Here is a 12845-nt window from a genome sequence, read left to right as displayed (position 1 = left end):
GTAGAAATACAGTGAGATACGCAATCATTTATCTTTACTCTCAATTCTACTGATAAGAAAAGCTTGTCTGCTGCTAGTTCGAAACTGTCAATCCGTGTATTATAAATAATTACAAAAATTACAATAAATATTGTTAACACAAACCAGGTACGTATATTAACATACGTACCTGCACAAACCTAAACATTAATAATTGAAAAGTGGGCCGAGTTGACCCGTGCCGAGTTGGAATAGGGCCGAGCTGACTCGGGGGCCGAGTACGTTTTAGGGCCGAGCTGACCCGGATTCGCCCGTACGGCTAGCCACTTCCTATAAAAAAATTATACCCTCTCGGTTTAAACTTTTATTTAGTCTCAATCGCGCCGACGCTTACAGTACACTGTATTAATCGCCCAATGAATGACACTGATAAGTTAAGCGACTGCACCACGTTGTTAAATGTCCAGTTTAAACTTTAAAGCTTCTTTAAAAGGAAAAATTAAATACAGCCTGCACATGTATGCAGCCGGTGTCGGAATATTTGATGAATGGACAGAAAGAGACGAGAAATGGGAAGATAAAAAAGAGAGTGAGAAAGCTGATGGTCATGCTTTATTCACTGCGCATGTGGCCAGGATTGGCAGGAACAAAAAATGTTAATATTATAAAGAAAAAGAAGGTAAATCATGACGTTTGAAAACATCTCATTATGGTTTATGATTTATTTTTTGTCTTGGACCAAGATTCTATTGGTAATATCATAAATGAAAATGGTGCAGCCTGAGGGGGACACAAACCCGGGACCTTCGGAATATCTTTCCGCGGCTCTACCGACTGAGCTATCCGGCCACTTACACATCTTCTCCCCTAATAAGTGAACAGTTCTGAACCTTGACATACTCCCCTGTTATATTGAAATTCCTCCTGGAGTTTCACAGAGTTACAGAGCAATGTAAATTAAACTGAGCTATATCCAGTCACGGCCCAACATTTGGCGCCAAATGTCATAGGGTGAGAAAAATGTGTGGCCTAATTAGAACCCGGGACCTTTGGAATACCGTTCTACCGACTGAGCTATCCAGCTGCTTACACATCTTCTCCCTAGTCCAACCAATTGTACTGCGTGACAAGATATTGTGCTATTTTCGTGTCTGGTCAATATCTCGCCTCTACAAGATTCTGCCCCAGAACAAAAAATATCTCAGAATCAAGCCTTGGCATGTCAAAATATATTGACAAATCTTCTCCCCTAATAAGTGAACAATTCTGAACCGTGACATTAATATGAAATTAGGCAAAGCCTATGAATGTGGCAGTTGGTTAAAAAAATCTTCTATTTTTCAATTTTAATGGTGTCATTTGGTATTTCATGCATTGCTTCCATTTTCACTCAGACCACACGATAATTAATTTGAAAAGTTGTGTAGTCAGTTATCAGAACACCTGGCCTATTATCATTGAATTACATTGAAAATGGTGGCGCCCATTTACTAAGAACTGACACTGAAAATTTCATTGATAGGTATAGAATTCTTTATATTTTTGTTTTTTATTCGATTTCTTTTTAAATATACATGTGTAGTCTAAAGCGGGGCAAGCAAAATCAAGCCTGCTTCGTGGTCCTCAGGGCTTTGACTTCCCCAAAATATGAAATTAGTTGCTACCTATGCAGGTTACCTGCTAGTACTGATTCCTGATGTGCTCTAAATATTATAGGACAAGGAACCAAAATTGTGCTTATGAATATTACCCATAATTATGCTGTATGCCTACTTCCGACTAAAGTTTTTAAAACCATCACTTCTGGAGATACTTGCGTTACCGTAATGCTCACTCTGCAAGCCGGCCTGCTCTTAGAGCTCCCTATTACCAGGGTATTTCAAAAAGTAACTATTTGAAAGACAATGTATTATTTACCTGCCCTTGCTCATCTAGAACAAAATTACTATACAGCACCCATTTACTATAATATAATAGAGCTGTCATTGAGTCAATGCAAAGCCCCGTCGTTGTTTCCTTGAGCAAAAAACTTTACACTCATTGCTCAGTACTGGTTGGTTCCAGGAACGGATTCGGAAGTGTGTCTATAAGCTTAAAGCTTCCTACACAATCGGACTAAAATAAATTCTGTATAAACCAATGCAAAGCATATTGACTATATACCAATATCAGATGACAAACATTCAACGATACACTGATATATTGATAAATACTCCTAACTCCTTGTATATAATACTATTTCATACCTGTTTTAATGATTTAAGGAAAATGAATGTTCTGTTCATGCAAATATGCTGTAGCCCTTTTCCAAATGACCTTTGCAACGTTTTCATTTCTGACCATATTTTGTCATGACTGCTATGAAATTTGTCCATTATGTAACAACAGATTAGTGTTAGACATGGCCACCTGTTTTTGTATATATATGTTCTTAGTGAATTTTTATAATTTATAGACATTTAAAAAATTTATCGAAATAATCAATTGTTTTAAAATACCGTATGTATTAATTATTGATAAACAGAAAAATATTAACAATACATCAATATCATCTCTATCGATGACAGCTCTACTATATAATATTATAAAGAAATTATACAAAGAATATAACTTGTCCTAGTGTTTTCCCCTGACACGGTCATTATTTTGCTCTCGCATTTTTTTTTTAAGTGAGACAAATATTCATTCTTTAATACAGGCAAAAATAACTACATGTATATAGATATCTTTCAGTAACCGTTGAAAAAAATAGGATATTCAACTTTTTTCTATAAATGCAGGATTTATTTTCATTTAGTGGCATGAAAATAAATATTTCATGAGTGTCAGTTTCATCTGTTTATTATACACATTTTTTCCCTTTTAAGCTCGACTATACGAGTATATGGAGAGCTGTCCTACTCGCCCCAGCGTCGGCGTCCGCATCCAGATTTCAGATTAAAGTTTTGGTGCAGTAAAATATTTTTCACTATAACTTTGTCATTTCTTAAGGTATCAACTTCAAATATACCTTATCATCAACGACATCTTATGTGACAAGGTTCATAACTCTAGCACCAATATTTTCAGATTTATCTCCCCTTGAACTTTGACCTCTAAGTGTTACCTTGGAGGTAGGGACCCATGTTTTGTGACTGACATATCGTCTTATTATTGTGATTATTTGTTTAAAGTATTTTTAAAATCCCTTGATCTATGAAAAAGTTATAGACTGGACACAAAATATACCCTATAACAGACTATGTATATCTTTGACCTCTAAGTGTGCCCTTGATCTTTCAGGTTGTGACTATTTGTGCCAAGTATTTTCAAAATCCCTTGATCTATGAAGAAGTTATGGTCGGGACACAAAATATACCATATAACAGACTCTGTTAACCTTTGACCTCTAAGTGTGACCTTGACTTTGGAGGTAGGGGTGCAGGTGTTAAACTTGACATATTGTCTTATTATCGTGACTATTTGTGCCAAGTTATTTCAAAATCCCTTGAACTATGAAGTTATAGATTGGACAAAAATATACCCAATCTTACAGACTATGTTAATCTTTGACCTCTAAGCAGTCATCTTATTTAGCACTGGCCCGGTGGCACATGGCCAGTGAATATTAGTTCGGGCCAGTGAAAATTTTAAGAAAATTTAGTTAAATATATAGTAGAATAAATTCAAAACTGGAATTCGGGCTAGTAAATTCAAAATCTTAAATTCATTGACTGTCTAAGTGTGACCTTTACCTTGGAGGTGGGATGCACCGGTGTTGTGCATGACACATCATCTTATTATAGAGACTTTTGTGCCAAGTATTTTCAAAATCCTTTGATCTATGAAAATGTTATGGACTGGACACAAAATATACCCTATAGCAGACTATGTGAATCTTTGACCTCAAAGTGTGATCTTGACCTTGGAGGTAGGAGACTGGTTGTTGCACATGACACATCGTCTCATTATTATGAACAATTGTGGCAAGTATTTACAAAATCCCTTCAAAATAGGAAAGTTATGGACTGGATATAACATATACCGTCAAATAGACAATGTTGACCTTGAATAAGCAAATGCGACCTTGACCCTGGAGGTAGGGGTCTGGTAATTGCGCATGACACATCGTCTTATTATAACAAACATTTGTGCCAAGTTATTTCAAATTCCTTTGATAAGACACGAAAGTGTGACGGACAGACGGACGGAGCCTATTTCCATATCCCCCTTTTTTCTTTGAAAAGGCAGGGGACAATAAAGCTATAACATTGAGTCTACATTATGTTGCTACACATTGATAAATTCTACTTGTCAAACTGATTTTTAGGTCAAAAGGTCAAAGGTCACAGTGACTTTAAAAGGATAAGGTCAATTTTCACAGAAATTAATAAAATTATTTGCTTTTAACCTGGTTTTCTTATCGAGTTTCATAATGTGATGCAATATACAAAGGGAACTGAAGCCTTAAATTATATTTTCAAAGTAATGCCGCCTTTTGTACTTTAATGTTTTGCCCTCATTAACTTTTTCGTTGAGGTTAATTTCTCAAAACGTCTTAAAAATATTCACGTTAAACTTGTTATACATGCTTACTATTAAAATTGGAATGCATTTCTAGAGGACAGATAACCCTGAAAGGCATTTTCACTAATTATCTGCCTTTTATTTTTCATGACTTTCTTAATACTTATTACATACATATATATTCAACTCAAACTTGAAATACCAAAGCAAAAATTTCTGCTAAACAATTTACCAAATTATCAGGTATATTTTCACTTTCTTATTTTCTTTCAGATTTAAGTACACTGTCAATGAAAGAACAAAACAGTTTAGCATTGGAAAAGTTGAAAAACAAAAGGTAATATGATTTTACATTTTTAGATTGTAGGAACTAAAATATTTTAAAAATGGATTAATATAATTATGCTTATATAGATTTCTCTCTAAACTTGTCTCCTGTGCCCAATAAAATTAGTTTAAATTAAGAAACTAAGAAATATTTATAATATACTATATATTCTGTATTATGACTACTCAAGATTCATATATGTGAACTCTCCCTTTTTAAGCGGGAGACTCCCTCTTTTTCCTGTCAAATTTTTAAATAATTTTTCTTAGAATAAGGGGTGTTTAAAAAAAGAAAGAAATCTCCCTCTTATTCATTTCAAAATTTCCTTCTATATCTATTTTCAATTAAAAAGTCTCCCACTCTAAGAAGTAAATTCTCCCTCTCAGTCTGGAACATTGAAAAAAGTTCACATGTATGAAGATTATCAAAACAAAACATTGTCTTCATAATTGATGTCCAAGCTGTCTAATAATAGTCTCTTCATAACAGTTGTTTAGTCATATATTATTTCAGGACTAATTTATACCAATAATATTTAAATGTTTGATCATTTATATTGTATATAGCTGCATTAATATAAATGTTTAATTGTATGTCCAGTCAGTCAGAAGAATAATGTTATGCAAACATAAAAATAGCAAACATACATATCAACAACTCAATTTAATTATTGTAGAAGCATATAAACATATTACATATTCATCGCTATACATTCATTTGCGGTGGTTACATACAACATGAGAAGAGCATGAGCATTAATACATCAATATCATGTGTATGTTAGTAATATCATTATATCAACATAATTATATCCCACACAATTGTTATTGTCCAACAACATTGACCTGGCACTCTTGCATTTGACCCCGTAGTCGGTAAATTCCGTAAACGTTACTATTTGTAAATCGATATGAATGTATATAGCCAGTTGTGAAATGGTCTAAATTACAAATCCCTCTTAGCACAGTCAATAAGGGCTTTCACTTGAAGAATATAGACGTGAACTCGTAGGTTCGAATCCTGGTTCAGCCACTTTTATATTTTTCTTCTTATTTTAAAATTGCAATTTCTCTCTTAACTCGTGCAAAACGTTTTGATTTTTGGTTGTGTATTTTATCTGTGTATTATTTTAATTTGCATTATGAACGTGCTGTCCTTTTTATTAATAAAATATAAAGTTATGAAATAAACAATAAAATTGTATAAAAACCACTACTTAAAAGGTATCCTAAAAATCAGATGCAGTAAAACTATTTCAAATTAATTCTTGCAAGTAAATTTTAAAACGAGAAAAAAAATGCATGTCCTCATAACGTGGTATTGGTCAGGTATCGAACCAGGGAACTTCAGATCAGTAGTCAGGCATCTACACCAATACACCACAACTCATTGACGTGTGAAATTAATAAAGATATCAATATATTTTTAGATACCACTGTTTATCACCTGACCTTTACGGAAATTTAAATGAAGTGCCAGGTCAATATTGTTGGACAATATATCAACAAGAATCTGTGTTTGATAAACACAAATGCCCCCGCGCTTACTGTTGTCAATAATTTAACTTTAGAGAGTGAAGTAGCTAATTTGTATGGAAGACAAAATTCTACTTTGTTTACATTTTGCCACTTTTATGATAATTATTTCATATTAGGCGCTACTTTCTTTAGGATTTAAGCATCTAACAATGTCATACACTGTTATGAAGTTCATGTTTGCCCTTTTAAAGAAATAAAACTTCATTCATTTCTAAGGCATTTATGTGCCTTTAAAAACTTTATGACAACAACAACACAGTGATCATAAATATGAAATAAATCTGTCAATATATAAAGGCTGTATGGGCAAAAGTGTAAAAATCTATTTTTAGCACTGTTGACCTTGACCCAACTGACCCCTAACTCCATCCAAAAGAAGAATACCATGTAAGTTATCTTCCAACCAATTATAATACAAATCTGTCAATATAAGCAAAAGTGTAAAAATCTATTTTTAGCACTGGTGACCTTGACCCAACTGACCCCTACCTTCATCCAAATGAGAATACCTCAATTTTATGTTCCTACAAAATATACAAGACATCTGTCGATAGAATAAGGTTAATACACCTGTAAAAGTGTAAAAAAATCTATTTTTGACATTGGTGACCTTGACCCAAATGACCCCTTACTAAAGGAAAAGGAAGAGGACCTCCCTTGGTATTACTATTATAAACATGAAAGACATTAACTTAAAAATAAAGGCTGTATGAGCAGAAATGTTTAGATTTATTTTTTTACAAAAGTGACCTTGACCTAGAGACGCCGAACGCCACAAAAAATTAGAGGACCGTTAAAGGTATCCACCTACCAAATATGAAAATTATCATTAAATTAATTAAGTAATTAGGTGAAATTTTTTGATAAATCCAACTTGGCGGAATAGGTTAACCATACAAGGCCCTATTTTCAAAGTGATAAAAAGGGAAATTACTGGGAAAATGGATGGCACATTTATATAACTTAGCAATATCATGTACATTGTATGGATAAGTAAGTGTGAAAATTATTAAGCCATAAGTTCAGATAGAACATAAGATATTTCCAACTTGCCGGTTTAGGTTAACCATTATTCATTTTCTAAGTGCTGAAAAGGTTCATAACTTGGTGCAAATGGAAGCCATAGTTATGTAACTTGCCCAGATCATATACTTTGTATGGATTAGTAAGTGTGTAAATTATGAAGCCATTGGTACAGGTAGAACTTAAGAAAAATCCAACTTGCTGTTCTAGGTTAACCTCGTACGGACAGACGGACGGACAGTTCAATTACTATATGCCCGGGGGCATACAAATTAACACTAATGGAAAAGACACAAGACCAAAAAAACGTGACACTTAATTGTTTGATACACTGTCCTAAATTATTGTGTTGATTGTTGATAAATGGATACTGTACTGTTTCATGCATGGTGTAAATGATATTATGATTTTGCACATGAATTCAGTGCCAGATAAGTATCATTTTTTTCTTTTTTATAAAAAGGCCAATGTATGAGATCAATTAGTTTCACATGGCTACATTGTAAAATACAAACACATGCATATTGTGATAATCAAATAGCACATATTTAGAAAAAGTATATCATCCGGTACTTTTCTTATTTGATCAATAATCAATTTTACTAGTTTACACAGAATACTTGTTTGATTTGAAGTTAACAATCCTTTAAAGTTTAATAAAATGTTATCTAATTTTAGACGAGGCCTTTTGACTGAAGGGGGTTATACAGGCATTATTCCATCTTGAATCAAGTCCAGAAAAGGTATACACTGTTTTATACATTTATTGATGGAAAAAAAAGAAAAAGTGTGAAGCATTTTTAATGTATACACAACATATAATCAATTTCTATCTATTGCAAATTATTAATGATTGAACCTCTTTGGCAAATAAAATCTTCCAAATATCTGCCTTGTTTCATTAAAGATAACAATTTGTTTTAATTATATTATTTGAAGACAACAAGTATTATGAATTTTATGACAAGGTTTAAACAAAAGCAAAGAAATTGTAAAAGAACAGAAATAAATCAAATTGTAAATTGGTAGGTCAGTTTGTTAAATATCTGTTATAGAGTTACTTTTAAACTCGTACAGCCATAACTGCCATATTAGTTTCTGGTAATTTTATGACAAATTTCTAAGTACTGAATCAGAAAAACATTTAAAAAACATTCAAACATATATTTATAACAATTTAACTCCTACAACTACTAATTTCTTACAACATGCTGCAAATCCAAGTTTTATGAGTAACCAAGAAAAGCTGCTCGTGTTACATGGCACACAAAGAGCGCAGACCATGAGAGAGAACTGTCTAGTGCACAAAATCAAGTACCAGAATATATCGCAGAATACAGCAGAAAGAATTTTTTTTTTTTTTTTTTTCAGGGGGGGGGGGGGGGGGGGGTCGGCTAAATATTGGTCAGTCAGTCTGTCTCTTGGTTGGTCTCCTTCATGGTTTCAGGATGATAACTGGAGTTTGGAATGAGTTATTGTAATCAAACTTTATATATAACAACTTTATGTTGAAACTCAGGTTGGTATTGCTTTTGGACCCCCTGGGGTCATTGTTGAGGCCACTCAGATACTAAAAATAGAAAAAGGGTTTCTGGAGAATAACTAGAGTTAGGAATGAGATATTGTAATCAAACTTGGTATATATCAAGCTCATATGAAGACTGGGGTTGGTTTTGTATTTGGACCCCTGGGGGTCAAGGTCACCATAATGATTACTGAAAGTAAAAAAATGGTTTTTGGACAATAATCAAAGTTAGGATTGGAAGTTTGTAATCAAACTTGGTATATAGCAAGCTTATATTAAGGCCTCCACTGATATTTCATTTGGAGCCCCTGGGGTCAAGGTCACCATTACTAAAAATAGAAAAATGGTTTCCGGACAATAACTATAAGTTCAGGATTAAACTTGTAATAAAGAAAGCTTATATAAAGACCTCTACTCGTATAGCATTTAAACCCTCTGGGGTCAAGGTAAAGGTCACCGTTACTAAAAATAAAAATATTGTTTACGGAAAAAAACTAAAGTTCAGTCACAATTGCTCAATTTCTAAATGGGAATGCATTTCTAAATGACACATCAGTAATAGCATTGTTAGTGTGTCTGTCTGTTTAAGTAACCTTGTTAGGTTAATGAACCTTATAATTTTAAACAAATAATAGATGCATATGATAATAAAAAGAATACAATTGAATTTAAATAGAAAAAAATGGTCCCTTTATAATTCATTTTGACACAAAATTTGTTTGTTAAACTGTCTAAATTTGTGTTATGGTCAAATAAGTTTGTATTTTTTTTTTAAATAACAGCATAAAATAATGCTTTAAGATTACAATGTTATGTAAAGAGAAAATTATGTTACACCTGAAATGATAACTTAAAACAATAGTGATATATCATTACAATATACATTGCTGCCCTTAGTATTAAGGCTTCTCAGATTCTTAGACAGGACATAAAATAACTCATTATGCATTTCAGGAGCCAGGCTGCCAACTGCGAGCTTAAAAAAATAACCAAAAAATTAAAGAATACATCAACAAGTATAATTTCATAGGTGGGAGTCCAACAATACCACCATCAACAAGCACATTTGCGGAAACCTTTCCCATACCTTTGTCAGTGAAGCAGCAGGCAACCAGATTGTTCTGCCTTGAGAAGAGAGCTGCTGAAGAGCATGTATTAGTCAAATCATGAATAGGGTCCATTTCTGAATACTGTGGGACAGAAAAATGTGCATTGGTAAAAGAGGTATTATACCTTGAAAGAACTTTCAACTCCCTCTTGTCGCATTTAAAATGCATCTCTAAATGCCCATGACAGTTTTGCAGGCATGGTTGGACTTTCTAAACTGAGTGGTGCCAGGAGTTATGGATCTGAATCTGTGAACTGTGAAGCTCTGCTTAACTGTGAGGAGGATTTAGCTAAAGACAGTGAAGACCGATATAGTAATAGTAACTTGGTTGATACATTAAATTACATCAGCCAGTTTAAGTGATAAAGAAGACCAAATTTTATTGCTTTCAAAGTGTATTTCTTGTCAAGTAGTCATAATATTTACTGAAAATTATTAAGATGAAAACCAGACTTGTAAACAAGTGGTTTGTGAAAATTATGAAAATACTTAACTTGTGAAGAGTTCATATTCAATAGTGCTGTAAATTGCAATCAATCTAATATTCATAAAATCAATTAGAGGAGAACCAGACTTGTTAGAAAGTAATGTTGATTTAAGGAAATTCAGACTTTTGAAAGTTAATTTGTGAACATTTGGAAAATGATGAATATATGTCCAAGACATTATAGTGACAATTATTGTAAATCTAGCATTCAGAAAACTAATGAGAGGAAAAGCAGTTTTGTGAAGAAATAATGACTCCACTTACAGATTTAAGAAAAGCATTCTTAGACCTATCAGAAAGTTATTCAGGAAAATGCTGAACTTGTGAACCATTGATGTCCAATTCAGTTATAAAAATTGTGGTGAATGAAAAACCTGATTAGTGTATTCAGTTGTATGAGGGGAGAATAAGGCTTTCCAAGAAATTTTGTCGGTTGTGGTAGGTGTGTGAAAATGAAAAAAAAAAAAACAGTACTTTATAAAAATGTGAATGCACTTCTAGAGAGGAAGCTATAGATCAAAGCTGATAACCAGAACTTTAGGGAAAGTAATATGCTAGCCAGTTAATTGAAGGAAAACCAAAATGGACCTGAAAGTGGAAATGATATCCAAGCTGGTACTGTATGATAAAACAGTCCAAGCTAGTGAGAAGTATAGTCAGGACAAACTAATAGGAATGATGCATAGAAGCCACTCATTCTACACAACTAGTATATATGATAATTTGTTTAGAAATGTAATAATTTCTTCATCAGGTGTGAATGTGTGAAGATATCTACCAGGAGGCATCACACTGAACAATTCATTTTTTAATGATTCTCTTTTTTATTCATTTATTAGTAACTATCTTCTTTTCTATCCGGTTAGATTAATTCGATGCATTAAAACTTAGTCATTAGCTTATTTTGTTTTAGTTGATTTCAAGTAACATTATACACATGTTTTTGTTTGGCAATTTAGTTTTTTTTTGCGGTAGACACTGATGTGACAGAGGGTATATTAGTATTTTTATGTCTTATGCTAAGACTCAATTTATGGAAAGCATATCTTACCTTAGGTTAATTTGTATATTTTTAATAAAAATATGTTTGTTTAAATAAAGAAATTACTCACTATAAAGAAAGCTTAGAAACCAAAATGCTGGAAAAAAAATAATGCAGACAGTCTTTCTTCAAATTGAAATACAAATGTAATTTTAAGGACTTAAGTTTCCAAGCACTGTAAATGATTTAACTGCTTTTGCTAGTAAGGAAATGAGAGGGTTACCGTTAGATTTTTACTGAACACTTGTCAATCTTTTTTATTTATTTTCTTTCAAAAGATTATAAGTTAAATATGATGAAATTATCAATTTATGTAATGGGTGGATGATGGCTGGTCAGTGTAACACTTCCATTAGCTTTAGTAGTTCAATGATAAGAACACTTTCCTCCAATGGAAAGAGATCTGAGTTCACACCTCAGCTGAAGCAGGAAGTGCTGTTGCAGTCAACTTATTATTTATCTTTCTATGAAAAAAGTTCTCCCCATAACTTAATTGTATAACTTAATTTTAATGGGAATCAATTTATAATAAGAATAAAATGTTTAATTGATATTAGAAAATGTATGCTTTTCAAATTTTTTTTTTAAAGGATACCCAAAAATGTTAAAGTAATAAAAGCTACAAATTTTGTCTTTCTAACAATACCAATTTACATAGATTGTAGATAACAGAGATACTTAAGCAGCTCCTGTATACTCCATTGAAATATCACTCATGCCTATGAACAAGTGAAAAAATAGGCATTTTGTAGCAAATAAAACTTAATGGATGTACATTGGATATTTTTATATTATACACCTTTTGAAAGTTACAATCTTTTATTTATTGTGCATGTTAAAATATTGGTAATTTTCCATGCCTTTCACTTAGAAAAACATAGCAGAACATACCCAGTAAGCCAGATTTTTCATCATATCAATAGTTTTGTAACAAAAAAATTATAAGTGGTTCTCTTTAAAACTTGATATATCATTTTTTTAAATGGATTCTGTAAATGTTTTTACCTGCATACATAGACAAATGCATAAGCTTTCAGAAAATGTATTATTTTACTGATTTTGATATTTGGTTAATAAGTTTTACTTGCTACAAGTTTAAATATTTTAACAGGCTAGGAAGTTGCTAATCTCTGTTATCTATGTCTCTCACCTAGGCATAATTATGAAATATCACATTAACCTTGTGTATCTTGCAATTGCTAAACAACTTTGTGTTCTTAGATATGTCAATTTGCTATCTGTAAACAATGATTAAATTAATGTGTGTCATAGTACGAAAATTAGATTATTAAAGACATTTTACCTTAAA

General features: G+C 32.4%; 1 long non-coding RNA gene across 1 annotated transcript; it reads left to right on the top strand.

Moving 5' to 3' along the window:
• Positions 1 to 413: 413 nt before the first annotated feature.
• Positions 414 to 12845, top strand: LOC132747857 (uncharacterized). The gene is made up of 4 exons (XR_009628172.1): positions 414 to 658; positions 4759 to 4822; positions 8053 to 8117; positions 9854 to 12845. It is a non-coding gene; the product is annotated as an uncharacterized LOC132747857 (long non-coding RNA).

Source organism: Ruditapes philippinarum, unplaced genomic scaffold (genome assembly GCF_026571515.1).
Source record: "Ruditapes philippinarum isolate M1 unplaced genomic scaffold, ASM2657151v2 ctg2846_1_1_1_1, whole genome shotgun sequence".
In the NCBI taxonomy this organism is placed as follows: domain Eukaryota; kingdom Metazoa; phylum Mollusca; class Bivalvia; order Venerida; family Veneridae; genus Ruditapes; species Ruditapes philippinarum.
This window is presented reverse-complemented; position numbering and strand designations above follow the sequence as displayed.